At 35.6% G+C, this 12,782-nt stretch overlaps 1 protein-coding gene across 2 annotated transcripts in view; it reads right to left on the reverse strand.

The window, feature by feature from the left end:
- The window catches only part of CDH18 (cadherin 18), a 360,438-nt gene that overhangs the window by 18,157 nt on the left and 329,499 nt on the right, over window positions 1–12,782 (reverse strand). The window lies entirely within an intron of this gene.

Below are 12,782 nucleotides of genomic sequence, written 5' to 3' on the forward strand. Positions count from 1 at the left end.
TTAGACGACACTGTCATATTACAAAATAAATCGACACAGTTATGCTATGCAGAGAACCCTGGTGGGTGCTTTTGTTCTTAAACTGTGTGACATGACAGTGACTTCTGATTTGCTTTTGATATTCAGCTAAGCATGTGAAATTGTGCAGTGAGTTTTGCTGATGCTAAATTCAGACAAAAGACTTACCTATCACAATTTCAAGAAAAGGTGAAAAATAGGCAGAGTACGTTTTAATTTAGAAATGATTTATATTTGTGTTGCTGTTTCAGGATCATGAGATTTAAACCACTTATAACCTAAATATTACCTTTGAAACTCTAACTACATCTTAGTAAAATTTTGATATTATCAGTGTTAATTAATGATGAAAATAAGTCTTATTTAACAAACAAAACTGTGTCCACAGTGGTATATGTGTCCATATATAACTTTACAAAGATGAAATGTTTCTTATTTTATATGAAGTTATTTTTGCCAGTAAACTTAAATGTGTACTTAATTAAAATATATATCTCTGATGCATTTAAATATGCAAATATACACTAAATATATAAATAAATATTGAGATAGATTTTGAATAAAATATTTCACTTGATGAATTTCCAAATCAAGGTTTTAAGTATTTAATAAGTGGAAGACCAGAACTTAGCAGATGAATATCAAAGGTATTTGGTTAGAACAATGTTTCTATCTACCAAAATCTTATGAAAATCATAGTTCATTTTGGAGTATGTCATGTTTAGTATTTAGATTGGCGTCAAAAATGTATTGTTGGTGACATCAAGTTCCCGTTGCTTTATAGTGATCCACACTCTAACAGAACAAACACTTGCGTCCCTCCATCGTCACAGTCACTGTTCGGGTAATCCTATTGCTGCAGGCACAGTGCCTTTCCACCTCATGGAGGGTTTTCCTGGTTTTCCTTCACCCTCTCTTTCACCAAGTCTTTCCAGAGCCCAGTCCCTTCTCATAACACACCCGAATTACAGGAGGGTTTTGCCTTCTTCATGTTCAAGGATCATCCTCAATGTCTTTTTTTACAGTCGATTTCTGCATTCTCCAGTCCATTGGTACTTCCAGGATTCTTTACCAATATCATAATTAAAATGCAGCAATTCTTCTGTGGTATATTTCAATGAATTCTTAGTTTGTCTTATCCAGTTTTCATTTCATGTGAGATGATTGAAAATGCCGTGCTGTCTCTGAGACATCAAAGTGACATCTTTGCTTCTTAAGGTGTGACAGAGATCTTTGGTAGCAGACTTTCCCAATGCAAGACATCTTTCGGTTTTATGACTGCTGTTTCAAAGGATGCTGATTGCGAGCCTAGGTTAAATGAGTGCTTTGACAATTTTGATCTTTTGTCTGTTTATCATGGTATCCAGTTATTGGGAATGTTATTTTCTGTAAAGACACACACATTGAGGTGTAATGCATATTGAAGGCTATCGTTCTGGGATCTTTAATATGTGCTTCAAGTCTTCTTCACTTTCAGCAAACAGTATGCCCCTTATTAATGAAGCTTCCTCCTCTCCTATTGCATACTGCCCCCCCCCCATACAGTACAGCTTCTTGGATCATTTGCTTATCATACATATTGGATAAATATGGTCAATAGTTACAACCCACATACCCACCTTTCTTGCTTTAAAACCATACAGTATCACTTGCTTCTGTTCTAATGACGGTCTCTGGTCTATAGAAAGGTTCTACATGAGCACAATTATGTACTGTAGACTTAATAAATAGCAAATTAAGATGCTGATATGTTTCTGCTTTGCTACCTTCCTCTTTTAAGCTTATTCTAACCACTATTCAGGATATTATATCCTCACTTCTAAATGCTGTGCTAATTAGCCAGCTAATTGAAAACTTATCTCTAGTTTGTACCATCTGGTGAAATAAATTCTATTCTTAAAGAAAATCACGTTCCACCACTTTTAACAATCCAATCTTTAGTGATGTCTTTATTACCTTGGCATTGTTGCCTAGTTACGCTTCTTATCATCTTTATTTTCCAACTAGAGAGCAAACCCTTTGAAAGTAGGCTTTAACTGCTTGTTTGCAGAATAGTTTGGGTCGCTGCCTTATGCACTGTAAAGGATAAGTATGTATCACTTTAAAAGCAAATTTGTAGGGAGAAAAAGAAAGTTAGCTTAGGGTTTTACTATAGAACTTTTCCTAGAAAAAGAATTATTCTTTCTGAGTGGATGATGAATGGTTGGTAATAATGAGAGTTTGAGGCTGGAATAGTTCATGCTAAATAGTTTGTTTAAAATATCCTGTAGAGATCAGCGTTCCAAACATGTGGAATTCTTTCTGTGTTTTGTGTGCTTACAGTGTTCCTCTTGTATTTAGTATCAATACATGAATAGATTCTTATTGAAATATTCAAAGTGCATTTTAATTCATTTTCTAATTTGTATCATATATCCAAATGTGTTTCCACTCATTTTCTAAGAACTACCATATTTCTAATTGTGTTCTTATTATGCTTTTAAGGTTATACATTTATATATATATCCTTAGTTAGGTGGTATGCTGCTTTCATTTCTATTCAGTATTCCATGAAAATTTACTTGTTTTAGGAGCCCTGGTGGCACAGTGGTCACACATTAGACTGCAATCTACAAGGTCATCAGTTCAAAACCACCTCAGAAGAAAGGCAGGACTTTATACTCCTGTAAATAATAAAAGTCTCAGAAACTCACAAGCCAGTTTTACCCTGTCCTATGGGGTTTCTATAAGTCAGTGTTGACTCAATGACAATGAATTGTTGTCGTTGTTGCTTCTTTTGTGTATTGATGTCTTTTATGCTTAAAATATTATTTATTCTTATTTTCATTTTGCTGGAATAGTTCCAAGTGCTTTAAAATTGTATTAACTTAATATGTAGTTGTTATATTTTCTGATACATTCCATATTTTTAAAAAAACCTGTTCTTAATCATCTCATATGACTGACATTTTGGGCAGGAAGCAGACTATTTTATTACAATTCTTTGTTTCAAATATTATTACATTAAGATTCACTGACTTTTCACTTCTAATTTTTGCAAAAGGGTGTTTTAGCAACTTTCAGTACCTTTGCAACTTAAATTCACTGTCTAGAAATTTGTGAGATTATCTCATTATCTGCCAAGTGAGGAAATGTCTCCAGGGTGTTATGCCTACACATCAATCCTGCATCCAAGTCTTCCTTCACTTTGAATCAGCCCCTTTGGTTATTTGATTATTATTTCACCACTTATTTGTGTTCATTAATTCTCTCCAATGGAACTTTTATGATCCATTAGAGAAATCAAGCTTTAAACAGAAACCAACTATTTCTAGATTCCACATCTGAAACATTCTTCCATACTAATTTCTCGTTTGCTTTCGATTACGAATTCCATTTTTAGGTGTGGGTGTCCATTTGAATTTTGCCCTGTTTCCTGAATTTTGTAGCTGACGATTCTTTTCTATGTCAATGTACACATTTTCATTCAGACGATAAATTCATAGCCATGGAGGTGCAGTGGATTAAGAGTTTCACTGCTAACCCAAAATTCAACAGTTTAAACCCACCAGCCGCTTAAAGAGAGAGATGCTTCCCTAAAGATGTACAACCTCGGAATTCCTGGGAGCAGTACTGCTCTGTCGAATAGGGTGACTTTGAGTCATCTTTAACTGATAGCTTTGGGCATGATTAAGTATGCATGATATGTGCTACATGGCCACTGCTCTTCATCCTCCTGAACCCTATCATCCTCCTGAACCGCTTATAGAGGTTCTTCAATGTCTGGCTCTCCAGAATTTTTCAGTAGAGTAATGGATGATGGGTAGATTCAGGGTTGTACCTAAAAACTTTTGGAAAATCTCAAGGCTGATCAATTTGGAAGTGACCTTCAAGTGTTACCACAAGCCAAGACATGAGGGTATTACGCCAGCTAAGTTTTGGGAGAAAATGAGTCCAGAGTAATTCCTAAGGCAGATTTCTGCCCATTGCTAATTCTTTATGCGTCTGCTCTTTCACACCAAGTGTTTGGCCCAAACTTCCATTGTTATTTGCTGTTTAAACATGTGGCTGTTTGGAAGCAAAGGATTAGATGTGATACAGGGGCAACAGGAATCAGAGACATCGGGCCAATCTGTTTAAAGACGGTGAGTGACTTAAAAACAGAAACATCCCAAAGAAATACATATGGAATACCCCTTGTGAATTCTTCTGAGCACAGACCAGGGGTGTGGATAGCCTTACTATTGTACAGATTGCACTGGGAAGTGGATTATGACTGATCAAATTAGGTTTAAAATCTAATAGTTTATCATTTGACCTCCCCTTTGATCCATTTTAAAGTCATTCTGGTTTTTAATATTTCTGTTTTTCTTTTGAACCGGTTTTTTTTTGTTATTTTAAAAAGCTTATTTTGCTTGCTGTTTTGATACATTGTTGGTTTTCTATTTGTGCTTTTTGCTGTATGAAATTCAGGATGGGTGAATCTATAGAGATTGTAGCTGGACCAATGATTGCTTAGGGGTGTGGCAGGGGGCGGCTTGGGGAAGGGGAGCTAATAACGAGGAGCTGAAGAAAAAAGGAAGGTCTTCAAAGTGATTTTGGTCACGTTTATACAATGCCTCTGTATGATTGATATTGAATTGTATGATATATGGATTATGTCCTAAAAAAGGGTTTCAAGATGGAAAAAAAAAGACTAAATGGCTATCCTAATTCACAAATATTTTGCAGAAATACTAGCTTTTATTTAGCACAAAGGATGAGGTTTTGAAACAATTTGATCTCAATCTTCAAGAAAAAATTATCAGTAGCATAATGGGGGAACATCCCAGCAGTTATCATTTTGATGATAATTAGACGATTATTAAATTTGCCCTTGGTTGTTTTATAAGCATCTTAGAAGAGATATTTTTGAAAGAAAGAAGTAGGTGCTTATGCTGAACAATGTGAAGTAAAGCAATAATATCAGAGACAACTAAAATGAAGGACTTTTATAAGCCAGAAAATATGTGAAATCGGTTTTAGGTAAATAGCTCATTCGTGAATGTAAAAGAAAATATTACCTGGCATTCAGAGCTTGGGTTGGTTCATTCTGTCATATTTGTTTCAGATAGCTTTTAAAGAACTCAGACATACCATATATACAATTGGAGAAAGGAGCCCCGTGACGCTGTGAGACAGGTATACAGCTGCCAGCCTCAAAGTCCCTGGTTGAAAACCACCCTCCACTCAGCAGTAGCAAGATGAGGGTGTCTGCTCCTATAAATATTCAGTCTCAGATGCCCCATAGAGGGGATCCATGCGTTGGGATGGCCCCAATGACATTAGAAGAGACCCCTTTCATTTCCACTTAGGCCTCTTTTTTTCTATCCAGTTAGCCAATCTTATATTTTATCTTATCCAATCACTTATTTCAGTGTTATTATACATTTATTTATCTATTAAGCATTTGTGGAAATTATTAACAGGTGATACACTGTGCATCTGCAAATTTCTTGTATTCAGTTGAGATTTACCCAGATTGACAAGTAAAACTATTATCTCCTTCAACTGAACTCTGGTGAGTTTTTCCATTTGATATATGCAAAGTGACATACTTATCTATCTTCATTCTTATCACTTTGTCCTGTTCTTTCATGAGCTGATGCATAAGGGAAATGAATGCTGTTTTATGCTTAATTCTGTGTAAGTATGCAGCATGGAATTTATTTTTTGGAAGGGAAGGGCCAAGTGTTCTTAGAAGCTGTTGGAACAAGATTCCTTTAGGTTACCTTACCCTTCTGAAGGTCACTCAAATGGGCTCCTCACTTCTCTTTTGTTCAGGAATGTTTGCCTAACAATCAGCCTCAAACAAGGGAGGATCTCCCTCCAGAATAAAGGGCAAATCCATTTACCATTGCTAAGTTTGGCTTTTATTTTGCCTAATAGGACAGCTAAAACTGAGTTGTCATGCTCAATTTTCATGTTTACCTGTAAGACCATTTACCTTCTCCTTTTCCAGATGCAAGTCTGATTCATGCAACTTTGCCTCCTGCTACTCCGTGTTTGTCAGAGTAGAACTTTCCTCCTTGGCGTTTTCAAACAGCTTTCTTCTTGGCGTGCATCTTCAGACCTTGCTACCAAGGTGCCTTTAGGTAAGTGATTCTCAACCTGTGGGTCGCAACCCCCTTTGTGGGTCAAACAACCCTTTCACAGGGGTCCTCTAATTCATAGCAGTAGCAAAATTACAGTTATGAAGTACAATGAAAATAATTTTATGGTTGGGGGTCACCACACATGAGGAACTGTATTAATGGCATTAGGAAGGTTCAGCACCACTGCTCTAGGTGGACTCAGCATCCAACCTTCTACCTTGCAGCTGACCCTGAAGTAGTTGCACCACCTTGCAAATCATTAAGACACTTTATTGCTTTGCGTCCCTTCAGGTAGTTGTTAGAGATGGTCGACTCACTCGCAGCCCCTGAGGATCCAGCGTGTGCTGAGCAGAATTTCTCCATGGGATTTTCACGGCTGTGAGCTTTTAGAAGCAGATTCCTGGCAAACTACCACAAACATTTACCCAGGAATCCGTGGAAAGCCATGTGCAACATACGGGGACTCCTTATAGGCAACTGTTTTCCACTAACTATCCTTTCCTCTCTTTCTCATAATTTATTTCTATTTTTAGAATATTTACTTTAGGGGGGTATATCATAAGACTAATTTCTACTCACTTGTAATCTCTCAGATAAAGGCCGACTTTGGGGGGGAGTGACAAGGGGTGCTTAGAACTTTCAGTGCCATCATGGCTTCTTTGGATAGACACATTGGTGAAAGCTTGAGACTTATAGAAAATTGAGAACTCGGCTTCAAATTAGCACCTGAAACTTCCAATGGTACAACAAACTGAGTAAGACCATGTTGTAGTCCAGTTGGTGTCATTAGTTTTTAATAATGAAGTTGGAGGCATAACAGCTGCCAGGTTGATGTGCAGTGGACTTGCTGTTTGTCACTAGAGTTGAACATCGCCCAATTTTTTATTTGCTAGGACTCTCCACATTCACTTCATTGTAGACCAGGACTTAGTGTGCTACATGAAAGTAAATTATAAAAGTTAGTGTCTTTGAATTTGAACAGCAGAGAATGGAAACACCTGCTAATTATTTACACATTGTATATCATATATTAGTGCAACTGTAGCTTTAACACTAGTACATATTATCAGTGATAAGATAGAAACATTTTAAAAGATGCTTATAAAGGGTTCTATATAACTAAATTACATGGGAAAGTTTTATTCCCTTTGATGCTTCTTGATAAATTTTGATATCTGTGATGTGTTTTCTGTTTGGCCCTTACTTCCAGCTCTGACACCTCCTTCACTTTCTTTACCACACACTCCTGACTGCTCACAGTACTTTGTTATCTTATTAAAATATTATAGTGATCGTATGATGGTTACATGTACATATGAATTATTACCTAAGGTTTATCTTGAATTTTTGACACATTCACAAAATGAAAAAGTTTAAGGTAGTTTTATGTTATCTATAATATTGTTTGATAAACTTAAACACAAATTTAGATTTTTGCCTTTACTGAAATTTATATATTTGGCTCTCTGTGATATTTATTTTGCTATTTAAAATTGTCTATGTTTTTCTATTAGATTAGACCAATTTTAGTTTATTTGTATTCTAATGATGTGATCATTTCTCCCATTATTTCTTAAGGTGCTTTTTCAGGTAGATAAATATATCTGATAGCAAGAATATTTGTGGTTCATTACTAATTATTATTGTTTTTTCCTTGTCCTTTTTTAATGATGGGGGTATTCAGCAACATATTTATTAGTTATGGTGACTGGAGGTACCCTACGAGCAGCAAAACGGCCTTGCTGAACTGGGAAAAATTGCTGATATTAAGAAATATAATGGAGCTTTAAACACCTCATATGAACTAATTATATGCTTCTTAGTTTAAGGCACCAAGATTTTGATTTATTTTCTAGCGCAGCAAGAGATAACTGTTCCTTTTTCAGAAATAACTGAGTACTTCATTTTTTGGTTGGTTCTTTTTGCATTTAAAGTATTTTATTTAAATTGTCTAATTCAGTTTTTTAATAGTCACGTTTTTGCTTCATTTTGACTTCAGAATATCTCTTATCTCTTAAAAGCAGCAAATATCAATGCTGTTTTAAAATATAAGGAGATAAAGTTGTCTAAATATAACTTAGTTTTGACCTTGGTATACTTAGTCTAATTTCTACTTCTTTCTTTTAAAAATATAATTTATAATGATTTCACTCTGCAACTTTTGTTCTCCTTTCTGACCTTCTGTTGTGTTGCTTTCTTATTTAACTTCGTATATATGTAATGCTTCTCCTCAAATTTTATAATGTAAAAATAAGTATTAATTATGGAGTTACCCTCTTATCTACTCTTTCTTACAAAACTTCTGAAGTCAAAGATTTGTGCAATACTTGTCAAAATATCAGTACAAATTAAAAAGGATCCTTTTTCTATCAAATATGCATTTTAGTATATATCCTTCTCTAAGTTGTGACCGTTTATTATGTTAGTCAAATACACAGCAGTTTAACAATATAAATTATTTTTCAGAATTTTGAGGACATGATTTTTACAAATTTCTATCACCAATATCGTTTTTTACTGAGATATTCACTTTATAATTGATATTTATTATGTTCATATATTCTGCCTCTTACTTCTGATAGCATCATTTTTTCCCTCATTTATCTTTGAACTTTGACATTTTCACTTTTAACTACCTACAGATTTGTATATATTTTTTCTATTTGGCTCTTAACATTTATTTTCAGTCTAAAAACTCATATATATGAGTTTTTTAAAATTCTGTGATATGTTCATGCATTCGTTTCTCTTCAAATGTTGTTTTGATGCTGCAATCTAAATTGTTATAAACAGAAGAAATGATGGCAAGCCATTAACTTGCTGATTTGGGGAAATCCTTCAAGAGAGATCAAGGCATAGAGAAGGTCATCCTGCTCTGTAAAGGTAAAAGCCAGTAAAAAGAGAAAAAGCTAAAATACGTAGTGATGGTGGTGCATAGGAGTGAGGATTGGGCAATGACGTTGCTTACAGAATCACCGTAACTTGGAACTGACTCAGCAGAAATATTATTAGCTAACAATAGCTCAGAGTTATATATCTGCATATACATATATATATATTCTTTTAAAACATTTATCTAAGCTTTTTCACTTAAATGTATAAATAAAATTTTGCAAATTGATTAATATAATTTTGTAAAATGTTTAATCAAGTCTTTCTCTGTTCCTATTCTAGGAAATGAAAACCACTTAAGATTATGAATAGAATTTTGCAAAATGATTAATATAATTTTGTATAATATTTAATTTGCTAAATTTCCCTGTGCCTATTCTATAAAATGACAAACCAAAGTCAAAGTCTTTGAGTCAAATCTAATAGCAACTCCATAGGCAAGAGTATAACTTCTTCAATGGGTTTCTGAGAGGGGAAAACAGCCTCATCTTTCTACTAAAGGGCTATAATAATTGACCTTGTAGTTAGCCAGTGATGCTTGACCTAGTGAGCCACCACAGCTCCTTGTCTAGGCTCCAGGCAAACTTGTTTATTGACTGTGAATGTACATGCACATATGTGTATATAAATATATATATATATATATATATATATATATATTTCAAATCTTCCTTTTCAAATTAAAAATAGTGATTATACATATGAATTTCATTTGATGAAATATACCCAAACCAAAGTTGCTGCCATTTGGGCTCATTGTGACTTACAGAGACTCTACAGGAGAGGGTAGAACTACCTTTGTGACTTCAAGACTGTAAACAGGTAGAAAGTATTGTCTTTCTCCCTGAGATGTTGCGAACTGCTGGCCTTGCAATTAGCAGACCAACTAGGCTCCACTGTGCCAACAGAGATGTATTGGGATGTATAAGAATCCCATTGACAACCTCTGGGAGAAGAAAACACAGAGAAACCCAATTTAATCAACCAAAGCAAGACCCTAACCCAACTGTGGAAGAGACCATCAATTGCTCATTAGGTAAAGTTAGGTTAAAGATGAACAAAATTAAGTCCACAGGAACAAAACAGTGAATGTATCCTGAGTGAATTATGAAAATGGATTTGAAGCATTGAATAAAAATAACTGAAGACCAGATGAATTGTGGAATGACATGAAGAACATGAAGGAAGCAAAAGTCATTAAGAGAGAGAGGAAGCAAATACACTGAAGAATATATGAAAAGGAAGATATGCTGAAACTTGCCTTTGGAAATGTACCAGAAGGAGACAGAAGAAAGGAAGTTAAGGGTGTAATATGGTTCGAACAATTTATTCAGTGATTATTCTGTGAAAATCTGAGAAGCTGAACTACATAAAGGAGGATTTTGAAGTAAGGATGATTGACAACCTGTGATACACAGATGACACAAACTTTCTTGTTTAAAGAAACCTTCAGTCACTTAGTGATGGGGATCAAAAGCTATAGCCATTAGTAGTAATTCAGACTCAATATAGGGAATACAAAGATCATCACAAATGAGCAGTAGGCAATCTCAGGGCATCCAGATAGAAAATTGAAGATGACATTTATTTTATTTTATCTGTATTAACAATCAATGCTCATGGAAGCAGCAGCCAAGAAATCTAAGGATGAATTGCATGGGGCAAATGTGTTGCACAAGACCTCTTTAAACTGTTAAAGAACAGAAATAGGACTTTGAGGACTAAAGCGCACCTCAATCCAAGTCCATCATGTTTTCAACAGCCTCATGTAAAGTAGATGAGAGGGGAAGAGGTTCATTGGAATGATGGTATTTAAAAGGAATATTGAAAGTACTATGAACTTCCAGGTCAATAAACAAATCAGCATTGCATAAAGTACAATTCAACTGCTCCTTAAAAGCAAAGATGGAGAGACTTTGTTCACCCTCAAAGTGACCTATGTACAACAGAGCAAAACACTGCTGCACCCTGCACGGTTCTCGGGATTGTTGAGAGGTATGAGCCTTTTATTGCTGTCAACCCAGCTTGTCAAGGCCTTCCGCTTTCTCACTATTCTGTTCCAAAGATGATGTGTTTTTCCAGCTATTTCCTGGTAACATATCCAAAGTACTTTAGACAAAGTCTCACCATCCTTGCCCCTTAGGAGCAAATCTTCCAAGACAGATTTGTTTGTGCTTTTAGCACACCATGGTACTTTCAATATTGGCTTCATCGGAAAAAACTTCAAGTCCTCCTCATTTTCAGCAAGCAAGTTGTGTCATCTTGTACAGCAGATTTACCCAATGCAGTGCATCACTTGATGTCTTAAACGCTGCTTCCTTGAGTATCGAATATGGCTCCATGTTCAAGGACACTCTTGAGAACAGCTGTCTTTTCTCTGTTTATCATGATGTTGCCTATTGGCCAGCTTGGAGTAGTTCTGCCTTCTTTACATAGAGTAATCTGCATTGAAGACTGCAATGTTTGGCTTCATCAGCAAATACTTCAAGTCCTCCTCCTTTTCAGCAAGCACGTTATATCGTCTATATATCAAAGATTCTTAATAAGTCCTTTTCCTGATGTCAAGTACTTCTTCATATAAACCAGATTCTATGATTCTTTGTTCAGCATACACATTGAACATGTATGTTGAATGGTTACATCACATCTTTCCAGAATTTAAACCATGCAGCACGCCCTTGTTCTGTTCCCCCAGCTGCCTCTTCATCCATGTACAAGTTCACCAGGAGCACAATCAAGTGCTCTTGAATTCCCATTATTCTCAATGTTACCCATAGTTTGTTATGATCCACACAATCTAATGCCTTGTCGGAGTCAATAAAACACAAGTGACCATCCTTCTGGCAGTTTCTGCTTTCGCACAACTCCATATAACATCATCATTGACAGATATCTTTTATTCCACATCATCTTCTGAATCCGGTCTGAACCTCTGGAAGCTCCCTGTCCATGTAAGACTGTAACTGCTGTTGGATGATCTTTGGAAAAGTTTTATTTGCATGTGATATCAATGATGGTGTTCTATGATTTGCACATCTGTTGGCTCTTCTTTTATTGGAATGAGTACAGAAATGGATCTCTCCTAGTCAGTTGGCCACGTTTAGTTTGGTTTTGGTAAATAGAGTTTTGGAACAAAAGAACAAAACACTGAAAGGTGTGGCCTGGCAGTGACTTCAACAATGTGGCAACCCTTATGAGGATGGCCCAGGACAAGTTAGTGTTTTTTTCTCATATATATAGGGTTGCTATGAGTTGAAACCAATGTCATGGCCTCTAACTAGAATAACACCAACAGCATCATGGGTTTGAGTATTTATATGTATGATTAATAAAATATTTAAAACAGCATATGGTTGTAATAAACTCTATTAAACTTTATATAGTTTGAATGTTATGCATTAAATCTAAATCACCAACTTGATTAATATCATATCACTGAATCAAAAATTTGAAAAATAAACTTTAATGAATTCCCAAAGCCCCTATGTGCACATACATAGGGAGGTAAGTGAACAAGTATCACTGAAATGATACAAAAATATCAAAATATGAAGATATTGCTTTTTAACCTAGCCTCCCCCTAGGTCCATTCTCTTCTGAAGGCAGGGCTTCCACCTCTCTGACCTTTCCTGGGGGAGCTCTGCTCCTCTCCATTATTTCCTTATTCCATAACACATCAGAAGACTGGTTGGGGCACCGTCAGGTTACTCAACTCGCATTCCTTTGAGTTCCACCACCTTTGAGTCCCTTCTATGCCGT

Source organism: Tenrec ecaudatus, chromosome 2, assembly GCF_050624435.1.
Source record: "Tenrec ecaudatus isolate mTenEca1 chromosome 2, mTenEca1.hap1, whole genome shotgun sequence".
Classification (NCBI taxonomy): domain Eukaryota; kingdom Metazoa; phylum Chordata; class Mammalia; order Afrosoricida; family Tenrecidae; genus Tenrec; species Tenrec ecaudatus.